We start from the raw sequence: 22,485 nt of genomic DNA on the forward strand, positions 1-22,485 counted from the left end.
GAGAAAATACACACTGGGATCCAAAATGATTCACACCTTTGATAAAGATGAGCAGTAATGGCTGTATAAAATAAATCATTCAAATACTGAGCTATATTGCATGCTCTATATAATTGTTTTACTAACACAATAGCTCAGAGAAAGAGATTCTGTTTAATAAAAACATATCTCGAAAAGGTAAGGGTCAAAATTATTGACACCCCTAAAGATTATTATAAATACAGTTTAATATTTGGTCCCATATTCCTAGTACGCAATGACTACATCGAGCTTATGAATACATTTGCAGTTCATTTTTGGTTGTTTCAGATTATTTGGTGTCCAATATAAATGAATGAGAAATAATGTATTGTGTCACTTTTATTATAAAAAATGTTCGTAAATAAGTCTACATTAATGTGGATGCTACCATGATTACGGATAATTCTGAATGAATCATCAATATGAGGTAAGTGGGGAAACACACACACATTATTATTATTTAGGAGATGGTCTATACATCCGGAATAGTCAGTGATGAAGAGGTGAATACTCTTAATTAATGCAAATGCTTCCATTTGGAATCAACCATCTTATTGTCATTCACTTCAATCCAAATGGACAATTAATAACTGACATTGGCTGTCCGTACTGTTAGCTTACTACCTCCCGTACAGAGAAATCTTATCATCATGATGGTGTAATATCAGTTCTCAACAGCTGACATCATCTGTCTGTGATGAGAGTGAACATAGGAAGATGGATGGGGGGGGGTTAAAAGAAAGTGTTACTACTTAAAATAACACTGAAAGATATTCCCTCATCCCTAGAATTGTCTCTGGTGCCTCCCAATGGCTCTTGTGATAACACAAACATTGGGATGCCTCAGCATGTTCTTCTCTGCTCTTTGAATGGTAGCTGCTCTTTCCCTTTGGCTCTGGGAATTGGGCTTCCGTCTGAAAAAGGCTATTTGATTTTGATATTTTTGTTATGCTAGGGGAGGACGTTCCCCCCTCAGGAAAGGAAGCTTCCTTTGAAACACTCTGTTTTGAATCAACTTTCCCCCGATTTAAAGAGGCTGTACGAAGGTTTAGTGGGTATTGTTTACCTCAGAGTTTTGCTTGAGTGTTTCTCATATACTCTACACACATGGTATAATATATTTATTTTTTAACCAAACACGCTAACACTTTATTTGGATAGTCCATCTGTAGATGCTCTACAGAATATCAGTAACATTTCAACTAACCATTTTCTAACCCTAGCCCATAACCCTTATCCTAACCCTAAACTAACCCCTTACCTTCTTCCTTACTCCAACCTTAACCCATATCCTAACCCTTATTCTAATCCTTACCCTAACCGTAACCAAGTAAAGTGTGACCAAACACAATCAGTATCAATATTTCAGTCCATTTAAGGGACCCCTTTTTGTCCCGAAGGCAAATGTTCTGAATAACCTCTTTAACTCTTTTTCATCTATTGTCCTTAGATAACCATAGAGAAACGTTAGGTAAATTCAATACTTTGCCCATGTTCAAATATAGAAATCTACATACACTGTTATTATCTGCCAGATTGCAGTTTGAATGCAAGCTAGAGAGCCACGTGTGTTCAGCTCAAGCCCCACATCCATTCGGTAACACGTTTCTAATGCTGTAAATACATCATGGAGCAACCGCCAGTGCATTCTAGTTTTGCCGCGGGCACGTTGTGGTAAATGTTGTACAGTAAAGGATTTTGGTCGATATACGGAATGCGGGATTAGCTCCAGTACCTGGACAAATGCTTCTAGTATTCATCCCATTCAGAAAAAACACGGCTGACCTCAGAAAAAAACAGTGTCATTTAAAAAAATCATGATGGAAATGGAACATCTGAGGTCAAGATGACAAATGGAGCCGCACCAAAATAAGGAACGACGGCGGGCTTCGCTAAAGGAACGCGACGAGGAGACTGCGCCAATGAGCAACTATTTATTCTCTGAGAAGCTAATCAGAGAGTGGGAGAAGTAATTCCGATCGGAGCATTGTCATTCCGGGCTAATCCCTCATCACGGTATTTCATCAGGTTTTGGCATTTGGCTATCGCGTTAATTAAGCACTGGTGCTCCCCTCCACTCGACTGGACCCGGCATTAGTAATCGCACAAAGTTGATAATGAGAAATCGGCACCGCTTTCAAATATCATCTCACTTTTGTATTTTCTGTCTGTCTGTCTGTCTGTCTGTCTGTCTGTCTGTCTGTCTGTCTGTCTGTCTGTCTGTCTGTCTGTCTGTCTGTCTGTCTGTCTGTCTGTCTGTCTGTCTGTCTGTCTGTCTGTCTGTCTGTCTGTCTGTCTGTCTGTCTGTCTGTCTGTCTGTCTGTCTGTCTGTCTGTCTGTCTGTCTGTCTGTCTGTCTGTCTGTCTGTCTGTCTGTCTGTCTGTCTGTCTGTCTGTCTGTCTTGTGTCTGTCTTGTGTGTGTTTTGTATATATATATATATATATATATATATATATATATATATATATATATATATATATATATATATATATATTATATATATTTTGTCCATCATGGTGATGCGGGGAGGTAGTACCTTCCACTCCATCACAGGTCCCAGATCAGATCCCATGAAGCGCACCGCTCTTGACCTTACCTGCCTATGGCTCTGTGTAATTGGGCATCGGAGCAGAGGCAGCCTGTCTCACCCTCCCTTCTTCACTCCCTCCCTTCTCCTAATCACAAGAAAAGGAGTGTGTCGCTCAGTACGTTATCCTCTCTCCCTCCTTCCCTTCTCCTAATCACAAGAACAGGAGTGTGTCGCTCAGTACGTTATCCTCCCTCTCTCCCTCCCTCCCTTCTCCTAATCACAAGAACAGGAGTGTGTCGCTCAGTACGTTATCCTCCCTCTCTCCCTCCCTCCCTTCTCCTAGTCACAAGATTAGAGAGAGAGCGAGAGAGAGAGCAAGAGAGAGAATGATGACTAGGTAGAAGAAGACAATGGGACACATTCATTTCTATGAAATGTTTTACATTGCCGATCCCCTTCTCCTGTCCCATAATGCACCTGGTTTTGAACACGACAACACACTGTGTTAGGGTCTTGGATTTGGACTTGGTCGTTCCATTCTCCTATACCATGAATGGAAAACAGTGCCTAAATAACTAGTTAGAGGTTTGAGGCATTGTAAATCACTTGTGTTATGTTGTTAGTTTCCTGTTAATTTAAATTTTAAAAAATCATCTGCTCAGGAGTCATTCATCTGGAATGAAGATGCTGTACAGTGCTGAAAACTATTGTTAAAGTGGTTGTGGAATTAACATTCTTTCAGTGCAAAATTCCTATGATCTTGATATAAAATAGGCTTATGTATAACAACCATGAGTGTATAGAATATCACTCACTTAAAAAAGAAAGACACTGATTGTGTGTGAATGATGCATGATGGGTATTGTACACAGTCTTATCTTATTCATGTATACGTCTTCACAGCTTTTTGTTTTCTCTTATGAAGATTCAATGTTGAATAAAAAAGACCATGCGAAGACTGATAACCACACACGGCCTGTGAAATATTCAAGTCTTGTCCTATTTACACAGACTCTGCTGCATCCAGAGCCACAGTTCCATGTTTTTTGTGTGATATACCGGGAGGCGGCGCTGGCTCGTGAGACCCGATTGGCGCATACATTACGAGTCCAATATAATTTTTGGAAGCAGAGTAAACATACTAAGTTTGCCATCTTTAAAATGTGTCGAGAAACACAGTCAATTGACAAGGGCCAGACAAAAATAGACCAAAAGTGTTACCGCATCTCTTAGCGCTGTGTGTGTTTTGGCATCCGCCGTCTCTTGCCTGTCTGTTGATGCCGTCTCAAGTCCGACAAGGAGAATGCGGAAATCGTTTGAAGTTTGTTCCCCGGAACCTTCTATCATCCGCCCGAGGATATTTGTCAAGTTGTTCCACCTTTCTGAGTCGCGTCTAATGGGGAAAAGATAACACATTTATGTCTATTCGTTGTTGATGTGTTGACGTATGTATACCAGGGTTGTGTGAAGCAGACTGGTAAAGGTAGCAAATTTGTCTGGCCTTGTTTTTTTGGCACTGGTTGGCGCGAAAGTGGGCCAAGCACTTGATTCGAGTCCAAGTCATGACAAGGACCACTTCATCAGTCTTCCCCTCCGACTGGTCTGTCTCTCTTTCTCTTTTTTTTGCATCTCCCCCTCTGTCATTCCCTCCCTCACTTTCTCTCTCTCTTCCTCTAGGGCTCTTTTCCTCCCTCCCTCTCACTTTGTCTCCCCCTCTCACTTTCTCCCTCACATTCTCATGCTCTCTTCCTCTCTCCCTCTTAATTTGACACTTGGTCTCTCTCCTCCTCTCTCTCACACTCCCTTTCTTACTAACTCAACATTAAGCAGGTTTCTAAGCTCGAGCTCAAGCTTGGTCCCTTTCAGACAATTTTTGTGATCTCTGTGCGGTTCGCTTATTTATTTGTGCAGTGTGAACACTCCCAAAGGAACTCAGACCCCTCAGAGAGCCCCTGAACCAAACCGAGACCATCTCGAGAGGTGGTCTGAGTTCGGTTTGCTTCAATTCCACAGTCTAGTTCCCTTTTTAAGGACAATGTGAACACAAAACTCCCCAGGTTCCTTTTGTTATTATTCCCGCACCACACACTAGACTAATGCAATAAACCCTGCCATAAACCCTCACGTTGGTGCCACAAAATAAAAATACATGTGTGCTGTTTTTGGATATTGATTAGCGATTGTCAAGGACTCAGAGAAATCCCAAAATGTGTGGAGTTTTTAGTTCAGATAATTTGTCTGCAATATGTGATCTATAGGCTAAGAGCTTCATAAGCTGTTTATTGATTGTGGGGTTTGAGTAGTGTGAGAAGACAATATATTTAGTGAGAATCACTAAACATAGGGTAGAAAATATTTTCTAGCTCTTAAAGGGGCAGTAGCAACACGGCACTGTGGTCTAAGGCACTGCATCTCAGTGTTTGAGGCGTCACTACAGACACCCTAGTTCAATTCCAGGCTGTTTCACAACCGGCTGTGATTGGGCAGTGCACAATTGGGCCAGTGTTGTCTGGGTTTGGCCGGTGTAGGCTGTCATTGTAAATAAGAATTTGTTCTTAACTGACATGCCTAATTAAATAAAGGTTCAATTATGTACTGTATATTTTTTTAAATTACAAATATTCGGCAGTCATTCTATTGCTATTTATTCTGTTAATAGTATCTTGTGATCACAAGATCGGACAGCTAGATATGCCTACTTACATTTTGGAAGCTAATAAGATTCTGATTGAGTGCATGTTGGAAAAAATATCTTGGTTCCTTTCTTTACAAAAAAAATGTTTTACCCCTTTTTCATGGTATCCAAATGTTAGTAGTTACTATCTTGTCTCATCGCTATAACTCCCGTATGGGCTCGGGAGAGATGAAGGTCGAAAGCCATGCTTCCTCTGAAACCCAACCCAACCAAGCCGCACTGCTTCTTAACACAGCGCGCATCCAACCTGGAAGCCAGCCGCACCAATGTGTCAGAGGAAACACCGTGCACCTGGCAGCCTGGTGAGCGTGCACTGCACCCGGCCCACCACAGGAGTCGCTAGTGCACAATGAGACAAGGATATCCCTACCGGCCAAACCCTCCCGAACCCAGACGACGCTAGGCATATTATGCATCGCCCCATGGACCTCCCGGTCGCAGCCGGCTGTGACAGAGCCTGGGCGCAAACCCAGAGTCTCTGGTGGCTACTGCAATGCAGTGCCTTAGACCACTGCGCCAACATAGCAATGTGAATACAAAGAGAACCGGGTTCTTTAGCTTCTTTTTTTTTACCCCTTGAAAATTCTTTTCAAGGGACTATATGTGAAAACACCCTAAACCTCTTATTTCATTGGTTAATTAAATCCACTCTCTCACATGATTAAGACAAGGCTACTGAGACTCATCAAGCCCCAGGACAGGGAGTGAGTGATAATATGAAAGAGAGAGAGCGATGGAGAAAGAGAGAGAAAGAGGGTAATAAATAGAGAGCGAGAGAGGGTGAGAGAAAAGGAGTGGGGGAGAGAAGAGGGGAGAGAACTTCGGAAAGGACTTCAGCTCTGTTGTTACCCATCCTTTTTTGCAAGAGGGTTCTCGACAGAGTATTTTTAAGTGGTCTCGTCTCCATTGTTCTCCTTGTTTTTGCCTAATTCTGTTAGATAACTCTCTCTCTATCTCCCTCGCTCTCTCCCTCCTCCGCTCCCCCTGCCCACTCAGCAAACGGCTAGTCTTCTGCTCTTTGTTTCTAAAAGAGTGGTGTGACTAACACACACACTCTCACACGCACACACAGACACACACACACACAGACACAGCTAAGTTCTGTCCTTTCCTTAGGTGTGGGAGAAATGTGCTGCTTGGAACAGGCTAATTTGTTATTGAGAGGGATGAGCGTGGCCGGGTGCCAAGACAATGGGGTAGTGAATAGTGAGGCTGCCAGGTTACACCCTCTTGTAAGATGCATCGAGAGAGAGAAAGGCATCATCTTGTTTTTGCACACAGGTACTCATACAGTAAACACGCATGCGCACACACATCAGTATAGGAAATACTCATATGGAAAATCTATTTGCACACATACAAACGTACATCACACATGCATGTACACACTCAATTATTTACACAGAAGCACCAGTGTTGTCTGTTCACACTGCTATGCTTCATCTTGACTTGGTCGCAGTTGTAAATGAGAACCTGTTCTCAACTAGCCTACCTGGTTAAATAAAGGTGAAATAAAAAAAATTAAAAAACAGTTTGACTGACTGTCACTTATGTGCAACTGTTATGTGTCTAATGTGACATATGCACACACTCAAAAATGTCACATGATTAACACCTAAAGATTCACAAACACATTATGAAATCATTCAACCATGGACATAATAACATGTGTCCATTACATTGTAGATACCAGTCACTCTTTGCTCTTGTCTTTCAATCTACTCCCAAAGTTTTCAGCTGAAAAGTGCCTCTGTCTCTGTACAGATGAGATGTTTGTCTTTCACTTTCATGCCGAGTGTGAGGTGATGCAACTCATCAACCCTTCCCTGTAACAGCTAAGAGCAGGAGTGCTCCTCAACAGCACCGTATCACAACCCAGAATCTTCCACTATTGGATCTTAAAACCCATTATCCAACTCCCACATGTCTGAGCCCCTTTGATTTACATGAGGACAAATCCAAACGAGAGCGAGTGTGTCTTGAGCGCTCTGTTACAGATATACAGTCCCTTTTTTCAGAGGAGACTAGAGAGAGGAGGATAGTTATTGCAGGTGAGGTGAGGCAGTCACGTTCCAGTGCCTTCCCAGGCCCCAAAGTGGGTCACAGGAGTGCAAGGTGACATTCTTGGAACAACAGCACAGACTAGTGGAAGTGGTGAGCTACTACATGTAAACAACTGTCTGGGGTCTGATATGCAACTTCTAGTACTGTATTATTTCAGGCAAAAGTTGGGAAGTCGGCCTTAGGCACAGATATAGGATCAATTGATATGCTACTTAAAGTATACCTCGAACCATCAGGTACTATGCAAAAACTGTCGGGTAGTCTCTACCTGGCAAGGAAATACATTCTAGTGAATGCGGGGCTGTGTGTGTGTGTGTGTGTGTGTGTGTGTGTGTGTGTGTGTGTGTGTGTGTGTGTGTGTGTGTGTGTGTGTGTGTGTGTGTGTGTGTGTGTGTGTGTGTGTGTGTGTGTGTGTGTGTGTGTGTGTGTGTATTTGTGTGTGTGTGTGTATTTGTGTGTGTGTGCGTGTACGTGCGTGCGTGTACGTGCGTGCGTGCGTGTGTGTACATTTGCATGTGCACATGAATTATCCTGCTCGGAATTTGCATGACCCAAAAACACCCTACCTATCCAAGTTCCTCATAAATCAAACACAGTCCTATACCCAGCCGGTTTGGTTCCTTTGTCAAGAGAAGGTAATAAATTGATCCCCAGACGGCTAATAAGCAGTGGCATGGGGCAGCGACTTCCCAGGATTTATGCTGCTTCAAGTAGCTTTATATAGATTTTTCAAAACAAATCTATTTACTCCCAGAGCTCAAGAGATTTGAAAGGGGGTAGACTTTTGGTTTGATAACTCAGAGGGGTAATGCATCAGGACAATAGGGGGATAGAGGAGGAAAGCCTATGAGGAAGGAAAGAACTGAATTATGACAGTGTTTGATTGAATCACGTGTTTTCAATATCACTCAATCTCAATCTATGGATGGAATCACATTCTTGGGCAGAGTTCCCATTCTATCAGACTGCAAAATGATTTACTTCCTTGTCTCCTTCCTTCCTTCCTTGATTCCTTCATGATCACTGATCTAAAAATAGCATATGCGTGTAAACAATATCCCAGACCCCCTATGCAGTCACTTTACCTGTCAGTGGTCATGAAGGAAAGGAGACAGCAGAGAGGTAGCTTTCTGAACAGCTTTGCATCTCACGTGCCAGAGCGAAGCCTTTTAGAGGAAACTGAAACAGTCTTCTTTATGACATAGGTGATATTATGACAGGAAATGGTCTTTTAAAGAATATGATCCACGATATCATCTTCTGCAAAGTTGACTGGAAAAGAAAGAGGGAGTGAAGAGAGAGAGAGAGCAAGAGTGAGAGATGGAAGAGAAAGTGAGAACGGAATGGGTTGTTGAGTTTCGGAATGGGATGTTGAGAGCCCCGATGCCAGACAGCCGTGCCCTCCTGTCCTTTATCTAATACCTCTGCTTTGACCTTAATGTGTTTTCTCTCTCTCTCTCTCTCTCTCTCTCTCTCTCTCTCTCTCTCTCTCTCTCTCTCTCTCTCTCTCTCTCTCTCTCTCTCTCTCTCTGTTTTGCTCTGTCTCGCTCTCTCTCTCTGTCTCTCTGTCTCGCTCTCTCTCGCTCTCTCTCTCTGTCTCTCTGTCTCGCTCTCTCTCTCTGTCTCTCTGTCTCTGTGTCTCTGTGTGTGTGTGCTGAAAGCAGGCGTGCCAATGTGACATTTGAATGATTGAGATCACGTTGGCTGAGTGGATTATGATCCCCTTTTGGGAGTGTGGTCTTAAGCCCTGATGGAGAACTCTTGCTGATGGACATTTTATGGACGGAAGGGGGAGGTGGGAAAGTGATGGTATCAAAGCTCCCACCACCCCTTCCTCCTTTTATCTGGTCGGTAACACAACCCTCAGAGGTGGGATGCCCCATCGGCGCTAGTTAATCCCTACGTTCTGGGAATGGGGGGGCGAGACTGAGAGAGAGGGAGAGAGATGGAGAAAGGCACACGGGTAGATCGAGGTAGAGGTGCTCGGCTGGAGCGTGCCGCTACATCGGGAGGGGGCTAAGGGAAGCAAGCTGTCAACAGAGCAGCGAGCTGCCTTTTTAAACGTCAGATGAGATCAAATCAAAGAGCTAGCCTTTTGTACCGTGCTGTTATCGCCTTACCTTGGAGATAAAGCTATATGCATCAGCAGGCCTTGAGCAGCACATTGTCCAATTCACACAAGTATGCCTAGGGATGCAGGTTGTCAAATACTTACCGGAGGACATTTTAATTCAAAGGAATTAAGCCTAACATCTGGTGTGTGTGTGTCTGTGTGTGTCCGTGTGTGTCCGTGTGTGTCCGTGTGTGCCCGTCTTTGTGCGTCTGTGTGCGTCTGTGTGTGTGTGTCCGTGTGTGTCTGTGTGTGTCTGTGTGTGTCCGTGTGTGTCCGTGTGTGTGTGTGTCCATGTGTGTGTGTTGTGATTAGGTGTACAAAATACACTCCCTTCATTTAGAGGAAGTTGAGAAGGCATTGTCCCCACAGCACTACAGCACTATTATCAGTTTGCCTACTGAACAGAAGCCAACGCCATCCGTATTGTCTGTTCAATTCAGATCATTGTGTGTCCAGTCACAATTGTGTGCCGTGCAATCTTTGAATGCTAGAGTTCTCATTTGACGGGTGGGCACATACAGGTGTGATACAACCATATTAAATCAGGATCTCTAAGATATTTAAGCCGCACATCACTCTACTTTCCAACCAAGTCCTTGTATTTCCCAGTTCTCTTTTCTCATGAATGACGTTGAGCATCAACAGCGGAACTAACCTCATTGATGTCCATTGATCTGACGTGTGATTCACAGAATCCCACTGGATTTGAATGATTATGACGTAGTCGTGCGCCACAGAGCCAGCTGTCGGGGGTGAAAACCGGGGGAGAGAAACCAACTCCTTCCTTTCCTCTGCTTGCTTTCATAGACTTGTTTGAGCAGAGCGCTGACAAGCAAGCCTAAGTTTCTGACAGAATGGTGTCAGCTAAAACTGTGATGTTTCCGCTCTCACAAGTGAATACCGTTCGTTGCACCTGCTGCTGGCAACACAGCTCAGCACAGCTCAGACAGGCCGTTTGCAACTCTGTGTTGTAATTAGATGTGTTTTGGTAGTGCTAGGGATAGTGGATATGTTATTTGGTAGTGTAAGCATAAATGGAAGCTAAGCGGGTGTTTGGGTGTTTGCAGTAGTACTTGTGATCACCCTGGGATGTTTGTATCTAACTACAGTGTGACAATATAATGTTTGTTTTTACTTGATTGTCATTGAAGTCAAAGGGATATTTGACTCTATACTCCAATCTCCTTTGTCATTATAATCAGAATGTCATCAATGGATAATTTTGAGCATCCTTCTATTCGATTCATATGTATCTGTAATAAACTTGAATTATGACGTTGGTTTCTTTGAGGTGATTGAGATTTAACTCTCTATCCAGCATGACGGGCAGCTCGGAACGTTAAAACGCCTTTAGCACTAACATTATTTTGATGCAGTCTCCCTTTGCCTACCTGCTACATCAAAACCAACCATCCTGGTTTCATATTCAGCATCCCATCTCATGTTTGTCCAAGCCTGATAGCGCCATAACGTCTACACCTAGTGGGTGGCGGACAGCGTTTTATTGTAAATTACAGACGTTTATGACCGTGGGGATCGGCTAACCCCACGGTAAACAACCATCAGAATGGTGAAAAAAAACGTTCTTCCGTCTTTTTGACCATATTTGTTCGCTTGACCTGCCTTTTTCGACGTGTACTAGGATTTCAGCATTTGATTAACCTTCCTTCTCCCCTCACAGTGGTTTTTATGAGCTGACCCCGGTGCTTCAGCGTTACTTACAGTTATGGGAAGGTCATAAATGTGGGATTTATGATTCAGGTGTGGTTGGGAATGCTAGTACTTTCTGTCAGAAATAGAGTAGACATAATCTCTGTGTGGTCTGCCGCACACCTAATGTGCTGTGTGTGTGTGTGTGTGTGTGTGTGTGTGTGTGTGTGTGTGTGTGTGTGTGTGTGTGTGTGTGTGTGTGTGTGTGTGTGTGTGTGTGTGTGTGTGTGTGTGTGTGTGTGTGTGTGTGTGTGTGTGTGTGTGTGTGTGTGTGTGTGTGTGTGTGTGTGTTTTCGGTAGAAGGGTGTGTGGCAGGTTTTTGATGACTGACTGCTTTCAAGCTATTTGTCTCCTAAGATGAAAGTATTGTACTTCTGTCTATGTTCAGAGACATATTCTATACATTTTGCATCAGGGGTATATAGATAGATATATATACAGTAGGCCAAGTTATGTTTCATAGCCACTGTTATCAGTAGATAAACATGTTTTACAAATTGAGATAAAGATTTTGCACAGCCAAGTAAAGAGGCTATCCACCTTTCTTCACCTGGGGTGTATTTATGACGAGCCAAACAGAAGAAAACAGGTCAAAAAAGGGGACGATTTACCTTAACTTGACCAATAAGCAACTCTCATTTTGTTGCAAAATGTTGTTTATTTGTCGTTTTTGTTGTTGTTTTTTTACATTGTGAACTAATGAATACACCCCTGCTTCTCTATATTGATTGTGATGTGTTTGCGAAACTCTACTGTTTTCAGCAACTCCGAAACACATCAATTATTTCTCTATTCTTTCACATGACTTGCAACTCTGAGACACAAAGTCTTTGTGACTCTGAGGCTATCCTAATAGGGACACCGTACTGTCATAATATGGACCATGAGTTGACAATGGTTTAAAGGAGATAGCTATAGAAACCTGGGCCCAGATTCACAATTCACAGATTCACATTCTTAAGAAGACATTTCTTCTAAACTGCCCACTATAGACTTACGAGGAGAGTTAAGCTACGTTGCTATTCCACAATAAAGTTATTGGAAATGTTCTTACGTTTTTTCCTATGACAAAAGATTGGAAGAAATAGGATTCTTGAAAATAATATTTAAGGATTTCTTCTTGGAAATGTACTTAACTTTAGGACAGCTAAACCCTTGTCATGTGACGAATGGATACTTCTGTAACCATTAATGTTTTCTTGCTCCGGCCCACAGACACAGTTGGCTATCGGACATTTAAACACACTTTCTGAAGTAGTATTTTGTGAATCCGGCCCCTGTACTTTTCAGCACTGCGCCTATCTGCTATCACATTGCTACGGCATCAGCTAACACAATGCTGTGACACCTTACAACACAAGCCTACCAGCTCATAGTTCTGAACTACACTATTTTGGTGCTGAAATTATGGGTGTTTTAATTGCTATAGACAGGAGATCATTAGCATAACTTCTTGGGTGGCTGGAGCCATGTTTCTCTATGTCATTAAGCTAATTATACAAGCTAATTAATCAGTATGCTCCAATGCTGGGCGTGATAGGCACACTCTGCCACTCCTTGTTGGCTTGCATAATGAAGGAAGTGATTTTTAGAAATCTTTAGAACCTACTTTGATCTTTTGGAGAGTAAACAGATGATTTTGCATATTAAAGTACTGGTAAAATAGACTGAAGGCTCGGTGTGGGTAGAACACAAAGGACACAATACAAGCCGGGACTGAATTATTCCCCACCATTTGGTGTGTGACCGAGCGTGTGTGTGATTGTGTGTGTCGTTGGTGAGGAAGAGCTCTCTCTCTGGTCCTCTGGGGCTCGTCTGTGTTCCTTTACTTCCCCATTATCTCCCAGCTGTCGATCGCTACGCGGCTGAAGACAAATCAATTAAGACTACTCACAGACAGAGGGTGAGACGGAGAGAGGAAGAGAGAAAGGATGACACTGAGAATGGAGAGACTGTGTGTATGTGTTAGAGAGAGAGCGAGTTGGGGCTGTGCTTGTATACAGTATATGGAGAAAACTCACTATATAAATATTTGTGCAGGTATTTTGGGCGGACACCGTAATGAACTTAACCATCCTTCCTATCATCGTCCTGCTCTAAACTGGCATAGGATCTTTGTATTTTGGTGTGCTCTACAATCAGTGAAGCAATGAACTTCAGTATTCATGTTTACTTTGTCAATAGTATTTGGTTGTCTCAAATGTCACCCTGTTCCCTACAAAGTGCACTACTTGATCAGGACCCATAGGGAATATGGGATGCAGCCTGTGTGTGGCATTGACAGCCTCCCCATGAAGATGTCACAGATGATCATATTGCCACATCTATTGTCTATTGTCATCACAGTCGTTTAGTGATGTCATCTAAATCCTTCCAATCATCTTCTTTTCCAGGGAAATTCCGAGGAGTTCAGATTCTTTCATTCCTTCTGGTCCGAGGCAGCATTGGTATCAAGTGTTCCTAACAGGTAAGAGCTATGCAGATCAATGATACATTCTCTTCATCCAAATTAGCTTTATACTACGCTGAATAAAATGTGACCAACCACCTGGATTCGGTCATATGTATCAACACTGCAGTTGAGGTACAATGGGAAAGTTATTCTGCTTTGAAAGTTGATAAACTTGTAACCCCACATTTGAGAAAATGGCCCATGAATGTTTTGGTACACCTACTGGAGAATTTTGTCTACACCCATTCAGCATTGTTCACACCCTCTTAAGCCTTAGCCACACCCATCTCTTTAAGGATTCACATATGTGACTCGTTTCAGGAAACTAGGCATATGTCGCACATCACTACTCCACAGGAGAGCCATTTTTACGTAAACTTTTTTTTAAATCAAAATGCGTTTTCTGGCAGAAATGCCTTCTGGAACATGTGAACTTTCATGTGACTTAATAACAAACTTGGATGCCAACTGTAAATACAAATAAAATTAAAAATTATGTGCCTGGTTGGTTTAGCCATGATTGGTTGAGATAGGTAATCCTTTCCTTTCTAACACAGGTTTTTTTGAAAGATATATCGTAGAACTGCACAGTGTTGCACTCGAATTTCTGTAGGACAATAGTTTTGAAATCAGTGGAATGCCTGGTGGAATTAGAGTATGATAGCTAAGGAGATGCAAAATATTCTGGCGTTTGATTACTAATATGCAGAGGGAGTCGAAAAGAGAACACAGAATGTGGTTGTATTAAACAGCTGTCTACATCTATAAAAAAAAGCACCCATCAAATCAAATTTTATAAAATCAAATTTTATAAAATCAAATTTTATTTGTCACATACACATGGTTAGCAGATGTTAATGCGAGTGTAGCGAAATGCTTGTGCTTCTAGTTCCGACAATGCAGTAATAACCAACAAGTAATCTAACTAACAATTCCAAAACTACTGTCTTATACACACAAGTGTAGGGGGATAAAGAATATGTACATAAAGATATATGAATGAGTGATGGTACAGAGCGGCATAGGCAAGATACAGTAGATGGTATCGAGTACAGTATATACATATGAGATGAGTATGTAAACAAAGTGGCATAGTTAAAGTGGCTAGTGATACATGTATTACATAAAGATGCAGTAGATGATATAGAGTACAGTATATACGTATACATATGAGAAGAATAATGTAGGGTATGTTAACATTATATTAGGTAGCATTGTTTAAAGTGGCTAGTGATATATTTTACATCATTTCCCATCAATTCCCATTATTAAAGTGGCTGGAGTTGAGTCAGTGTGTTGGCAGCAACCACTCAATGTTAGTGGTGGCTGTTTAACAGTCTGATGGCCTTGAGATAGAAGCTGTTTTTCAGTCTCTCGGTCCCAGCTTTGATGCACCTGTACTGACCTCGCCTTCTGGATGATAGCGGGGTGAACAGGCAGTGACTCGGGTGGTTGTTGTCCTTGATGATCTTTATGGCCTTCCTGTAACATCGAGTGGTGTAGGTGTCCTGGAGGGCATGTAGTTTGCCCCCGGTGATGCGTTGTGCCGACCTCACTACCCTCTGGAGAGCCTTACGGTTGTGGGCGGAGCAGTTGCCGTAGCAGGCGGTGATACAGCCCGTACCAGGCGGTGATACAGCCCGCTCTCGATTGTGCATCTGTAGAAGTTTGTGAGTGCTTTTGGTGACAAGCCAAATTTCTTCAGCCTCCTGAGGTTGAAGAGGTGCTGCTGCGCCTTCTTCGCGATGCTGTCTGTGTGGGTGGACCAATTCAGTTTGTCTGTGTTGTGTATGCCGAGGAACTTAAAACTTGCTACCCTCTCCACTACTGTTCCCTCTGCTGTTTCCTGAAGTCCACAATCATCTCCTTAGTTTTGTTGACGTTGAGTGTAAGGTTATTTTCCTGACACCACACTCCGAGGGCCCTCACCTCCTCCCTGTAGGCCGTCTCGTCGTTGTTGGTAATCAAGCCTACCACTGTTGTGTCGTCCGCAAACTTGATGATTGAGTTGGAGGCGTGCGTGGCCACGCAGTCGTGGGTGAACAGAGAGTACAGGAGAGGGCTCAGAACGCACCCTTGTGGGGCCCCAGTGTTGAGGATCAGCGGGGTGGAGATGTTGTTGCCTACCCTCACCACCTGGGGGAGGCCCGTCAGGAAGTACAGTACCCAGTTGCAAAGGGCGGGGTCGAGACCCAGGGTCTCGAGCTTGATGACAAGCTTTTTTTTTCAGAAAGTTGTTTTCATTTCAGGTTAAAGTGCACTGTTAGCTAGCTGGCTGGCTCACTAGCTAACAATACCATTTGCATTGCTAGTTATAGCCTAATGTTAGCTAGCCAGCTAACATTGAACCTAGTTGGTTTGTTACCTGCAGATTCATGCAGGGTAGTAATGTTATGAGTTGGGATTATGGATCATGCTTAGCTATCTAACTAGCTACATGTCTAAACAAAAGACTCCACTATGCAAGTAACCATTTCAATAGAATGTTCATTATGTTACTGCGACAACTGTCGATAGACGTAGCTAATACATTTGCTCTGGCTATCTACTCCGATTTCAGAGCATTCTTGTCTGAGTGTGCCAGAGTGCAGAATAACTTAGGAATTTACGAATGCTCAACACCCGTTGAATATGTCCAGTGTCAGTAAACGTTGGCAAAAAAAGCATAATTAAATTGATGCCAGCAGCACAGTTAGAGTTAACCACGCTCTAGATAACAAAACAGCCTAACCGGCTCTGCTAGGGCGAGTAAAATGGTCAGAGTATGCTGTTCTCTCATTTGTGTCTGTAAGTAGCTAGTGTCACAGGCCGGCTCATAGCCTGTGGCAAAAATGAGGGGACGCGAACAACAGGTATAGGCCATTTCAATGTTTTTCCTTATTGTAAGCAAAACTATTAACTTTAAACTAATAAAAAGGAATGAGGTGTGGAAGTATCATAATGTCAGGTGTATGTAAAGTACATGGAATCTGTGTGTGTGAATGACTGAGTGAAAACTATGCAAAACTACAAAATAACAAACAAAACAGGTTCATACCTGGAGGAGCGGAGAGAGAGAGAGAGGTGATTAGTGACAGTTTAAATATTCTGATCCCAGGTGACTCCAATCACTAACGACCATCCTCTGCCCGCAGGAGGAACCGCCCCTGCAATGCAGAGGAGGAGCCGTGACACTAGCAACCTAGCCAACATTAGCCAATTACATTCGGTGCTTGATTGCTTTTGTTAGGTCAGAACACTCGGATCAACTCTACTCCTCTGTCAGAGCATCTAGTGTGCGCTCTGAATGCTCCGAGAGTGGAATGCTCTCAATTTACAAACGGACAATCTGACAACGCTCTGAGATTACAAACTTTGAGTGCACTCTGGCACTCCAGATAGAATTTACGAACCCGTAGTATAAACCAGCCTTCTGTCTTGAAATCTTTGGATGTTTAGTACATGGCCTCACATGTGAATCCTTAAAGAGATGGGTGGCACTAAGGCTTAAGAGGGTGTGAACGATGCTGAATGGGTGTAGACAAAGAAGAGCTCTCCAGTAGGTGTACCGTTTTCTCAAAAGTTGATCCACGCCCCTACCTTCGGATCCACGCCCCTATCATCTTTCAAAGCATAATTACTCTCCCATGGTTCCTCATCTGTAGTGTGTGATATACAATTTTGAAGCTCTGAGTCTCGACTTTTATCCAATGTAAAAAAAAAAAAAAAAAAATGGTGCTTACATAGGACAAAATCGAGCCGGCCAGTCACATATGAGGCCATATGCTAAACAGAGTGAAGGAGGTAATGTAGTTAACAACCAAAGATTTTAAGAATAAAAGTGGTGAAAGTAGTTTCAAAAAGTAGTAGTATAAATACACTTTATCATATATTGTAATCTGACCTTGGTGCAGGTCATGTTGTTCTTCAAATTACCGTCTCTGGTAAACAAACACTATATCAAATAAAATGCTTATTTGTCACATGCACAGGATACAGAAGGTGTATACGGTACAGTGAAATGGTTACTTGCATAGTGGAGCCTTTTGTTTAGACATGTAACTCGCTCGTTAAACAATGAACCATAATCCTACCCGTACTACCATGCACCATGCATGAATCTGCAGGTAGCCTAAATTAATCAACAAGGTTCAATGTTAGCTTGCTAGCTAGCTAGAATGCTTGAACTTGCAATGAAAATGACTTTCTCACAAAATTTGAAACGTATAATATCTGAAAATGTAGCTAGACTCTTATCCGTAAAAATAGATGAATGCTTCTGCCTTTCTATCATGCATGCCAGGGTTGCCATTAGTTTGAAGATTTCATCTGGAGACAGGTGTTTTATACAACAGCCTTCTGTGTTCTCTTTTCGACTCTCTCTGCATTTGGCAATCATCTCTCTGTTTCCACTGATTTCAAAAAGCGGTCAACTTCTTGATCACCGTTTATTCTCCATCGCTGTCATCAGAAGACTCTACAATGTCTGGTTCAATGAAAATCTTTTGACCTAAATCAGGGATTTCCTCGTCGTCTGGTACATTTTTAGAGTCAGTGAGAGTCAACATGGCATGATCGTCCTCCAGAAAATAGTCCATCATAACTTTTTTCCACTGATCTATGTCGATAGCTCCTGTTAACTTTAGGGCAGCAATGTTGAGAGCAGTAGCAACACTTTATCAGTTCTTCATGATATCTTTAAAAAAAAGCTGTGTTAGAAAGGAGTATCTACACATACTGAGCAGCTCATGTTATAGACAGAAGCCTGCTACATGGCAGACCAATCTGAACTCTGCATATCCAGCCCATTAATTATCTCAACCAATCATAGCTAAACCAACTAGGCTCGTAATTGAACCATTTTATTCGTATTTACAGATGACATACACATTTTTTATTAAGGCACATGAAAATTTAAACACAACATGTAAAGTGTGGATCCCTTGTTTCATGGGCTGAAATAAAATAACTCAGACACACAAAAAGCTTATTTCTCTCTAATTATGTGTAGAAATTTGTTACAACCATGTTAGTGAACATTTCTCCTTTGCCAAGTTAATCCATCCAGCTGACAGGTGTGATATATCAAGAAGCTGATTAAACAGCATGAACATTACACAGGTGCACCTTGTGCTGGTGATTATAAAAGGCCACTCAAAAATGTGCAGTTTTGTCCCACAACACAATTCCACAGATGTCTCAACTTTTGTGGGAGTGTGCAATTGGCTTGCTGACTACAGGAATGTACACCAGAGCTGTTGTCAGAGAATTAAATGTTAATGTATCTACCAACGTCCTTTTAGAGAATTTGGCAATATATCCAAATGAACTCACAATCGCAGACCATGTGTAACCACACCAGCCCAGGACTTCCACATCTGGCTTCTTCACCTGCGGGATCGTCTGAGACCAGCCACCTGGACAGCTGATGAAACTATGGGTTTGCACAACTGAAGCATTTATGCACAAACTGTCAGAAACCGTCTCAGGGAAGGTTACCAGCGTGCTCTTCGTCCTCACAAAGGTCTTGACCTGCCTGCATTTCAGCCTTCGTAACTGGAAAATGCTCACCTTCGATGGCCACTGGAATGCTGGAAAAGTGTGCTCTTAAATGGATGAATCCCGGTTTCAACTGTACCGGGCAGATGGCAGACAACGTGTATGGCGTCGTGTGGGCGAGTGGTTTGCTGATCTCAAAGTTGCGAACAGAGTGCCCCATGGTGGCGGTGGGGTGATGCCCTGGATCGACGTGTACGACAGAGTGTTCCAGTTCCCACCAATATCCAGCAACTTTGCACAGCCATTGAAGAGGACTGGGACAACATTCCACAGGTCACAATCAACAGTCCGTTCAACCTTTTTTTTAGGTATCTGTGACCAACAGATGCATATCTGTATTCCCAGTCATGTGAAATCCATAGATTAGGGCCTAATGAATTCATTTCAATTGACTGATTCCTTATATGAACTGAAACTCAGGACAAATGTATACAATTGTTCCATGTTGCGTTTACATGTGTTCAGTTTTCAGTTTGTAATCATGTTTGTTGAAATGTCAACCCTCAACCAATGCAATATCATTGCAAATCACTAAATTACATGGGGAAATAAAGTGACAACAGTGCATAGGTTGTCTTATAGATGAATCGTCACATCATAGAGGTGAATCAACCAATTTACTTCAAACTTGTTCCCAATAATAACAGCTGTACTGTACTGTATACATGTATATCATACAAACCAGTTTAGCTAAACACCACAGATAAAGCATGCCAGCAGCACCCCCCTCAGGGGCAGCAGGCCTATTGCTGTTCCAGCAGACAGTTGCTCCTCCCCATACAGTCAGTCATATTATATGAATACACTGCTGATGGAATGGAAGCCTATCTCTACTATTCACACATGGTGTTGGGGAGAGGAAATGTTGTAGGACAGGCTATATTTATGTAGAGTTTACAGTGGTGTGTGTAGAGAGCTAGTTGATACATGCACACACTCAGACACACACACACACACACACAGACACACACGCACACAGTATCACAGTGCGTCTCACCCAGAGTTGTGGATTCGAGTCACAGGACTTGAACTGGAGTCTGACCCATGTCAATGAGCAGGGTTGGGGAGTAACGGATTACATGTAAGGGATTACAAAAAAACAGTAACTGTAATCCGTTATGTTACCAGCAAAAAAATATTGTAATCAGATTACAGATACTTTTGAAAAACTAGAAGATTACTTCGAGGATTACTTTTAAATTCAGAAAGGATGTGTTGGGAAAAAAATCTTTGACACTTCTCTGTTTTCTCAATGACATTCAAATCAGCGTTGAAAATAAGGTGCAAGTTTACGTTTGTTCCACTTGAGTGAGTCTGACCGCAAGTTAGAGACCACTATGATGACACACCAAATGTGTTTGATGGATCTCGGGAAAAGAGCAGGAATAGGCTTTTGTAGGCTACAGTCCAAGCTATGTCTTCCGATGGTGCGACTGCTGTCTGCATCCAAAGATTATCCAACTTGATTAAACACTTGGAGGTAAGGATGACAGAAATGGTGTAGTCTACGGCGATACGGATATTATTGATATCTACATAGCGCATTGATGTGAATCACATTGCTGCTCTCATTTAGCTATTTGTGCCTTATGGATCGTGGTTGTTGTGGATGGCTGTTCACGAATCTAAATGTGTATTTGAACCCAATAATAGTTGAATTCAAGACTTTTAAGCTGCCTATCAATCATTGCCTTTGAAACCATTGGACAGCCAGTGAAAAATGCGTTCTTGCAACAGCTGCAGAGTGCGGATCCCAGCCTATGGAATAAAAGTGGGGCATTTATCTAATTCATGATGATAAAAAATAAATCCATAGGCCGAATGGACACATGCTTAAACTCGCACACTTTTGATAGACTTTACATCCACTTTTGGATTTAGAAATTATATATCTATATACATTGATTCTTGAAGAACATATAAATCCCTCATGAGCTTAGTCAACTGTCACACTCCATGAAAACCCAAAATATAAGCTTGTTCTATTCCAATGTTTGTAAACATTGTAAATGTAAACAAACACTGTATAGCCTTATAACTGTCATGCAGGTGAAAGAGGACCCAAAAGCGACTTGGCGAAAACAGAGTCTTTAATCCAGTAAAGTAAAATACAATTAAAAAAACACAACTTTCACTCGAAATGACGAGGACCGACTGGAGACTCGATCTTGAACAGCAGGTTGCCTCGGGAAGGCACTTGAACCAAACAGACTCAGACACCTGCTCACCACGCAGCATCTGAGGGAAACACGACACGACAGGGCGATACACAAACACAGCACGGTGAATTCTAGACAAGGATCCGACAGGGCAGAAACGGAAAACAAGGAGAGAAATAGGGACTCTAATCAGGGAAAAGGATCGGGAACAGGTGTGGGAAGACTAAATGATTGATTAGGGGAATAGGAACAGCTGGGAGCAGGAACGGAACGATAGAGAGAAGAGAGAGCGGGAGAGTGAGAGAGGGAGGGGGAGAGAGAGGGATAGAAAGAGGGAAAGAACCTAATAAGACCAGCAGAGGGAAACGAATAGAAGGGGAAGCACAGGGACAAGACATGATAATCAATGACAAAACATGACAGTACCCCCCCACTCACCGAGCGCCTCCTGGCGCACTCGAGGAGGAATCCTGGCGGCAACGGAGGAAATCATCAATGAGTGAACGGTCCAGCACGTCCCGAGACGGAACCCAACTCCTCTCCTCAGGACCGTAACCCTCCCAATCCACTAAGTATTGGTGACCCCGTCCCCGAGAACGCATGTCCATGATCTTATGTACCTTGTAAATAGGTGCGCTCTCGACAAGGACGGGAGGGGGGGAGGGAAGACGAACGGGGGTGCGAAGAAAGGGCTTGACACAGGAGACATGGAAGACAGGATGGACGCGACGAAGATGTCGCGGAAGAAGCAGTCGCACAGCGACAGGATTGACGACCTGGGAGACACGGAACGGACCAATGAACCGCGGAGTCAACTTACGAGAAGCTGTCGTAAGAGGAAGGTTGTGAGTGGAAAGCCACACTCTCTGGCCGCAACAATACCTTGGACTCTTAATCCTGCGTTTAAAAATAAGCGCAAGGATGAACCTTATCGTCAGACTGGAAGCGCTGGGATAGAATGGCTCCCACGCCTACCTCTGAAGCGTCAACCTCGACAATGAATTGTCTAGTGACGTCAGGAGTAACGAGGATAGGAGCGGACGTAAAACGTTCTTTTAGAAGATCAAAAGCTCCCTGGGCGGAACCGGACCACTTAAAACACGTCTTGACAGAAGTAAGAGCTGTGAGAGGGGCAGCAACTTGACCGAAATTACGAATGAAACGCCGATAGAAATTAGCGAAACCTAAAAAGCGCTGTAACT

At 42.8% G+C, this 22,485-nt stretch overlaps 1 protein-coding gene across 21 annotated transcripts in view; it reads left to right on the forward strand.

Moving 5' to 3' along the window:
• LOC124014436 (receptor-type tyrosine-protein phosphatase delta-like) overlaps positions 1-22,485 on the forward strand; it is a 611,657-nt gene that overhangs the window by 193,189 nt on the left and 395,983 nt on the right. For all 21 annotated transcript variants that reach the window (XM_046329399.1, XM_046329396.1, XM_046329395.1 and 18 more), the window contains exon 5: positions 13,528-13,601. The gene's annotated coding sequence lies outside the window, so the exon portion shown is untranslated. The remainder of the gene's footprint in view (positions 1-13,527; positions 13,602-22,485) is intronic.

This window comes from Oncorhynchus gorbuscha, linkage group LG25 (genome assembly GCF_021184085.1).
Source record: "Oncorhynchus gorbuscha isolate QuinsamMale2020 ecotype Even-year linkage group LG25, OgorEven_v1.0, whole genome shotgun sequence".
NCBI classification, from domain to species: Eukaryota; Metazoa; Chordata; class Actinopteri; order Salmoniformes; family Salmonidae; genus Oncorhynchus; species Oncorhynchus gorbuscha.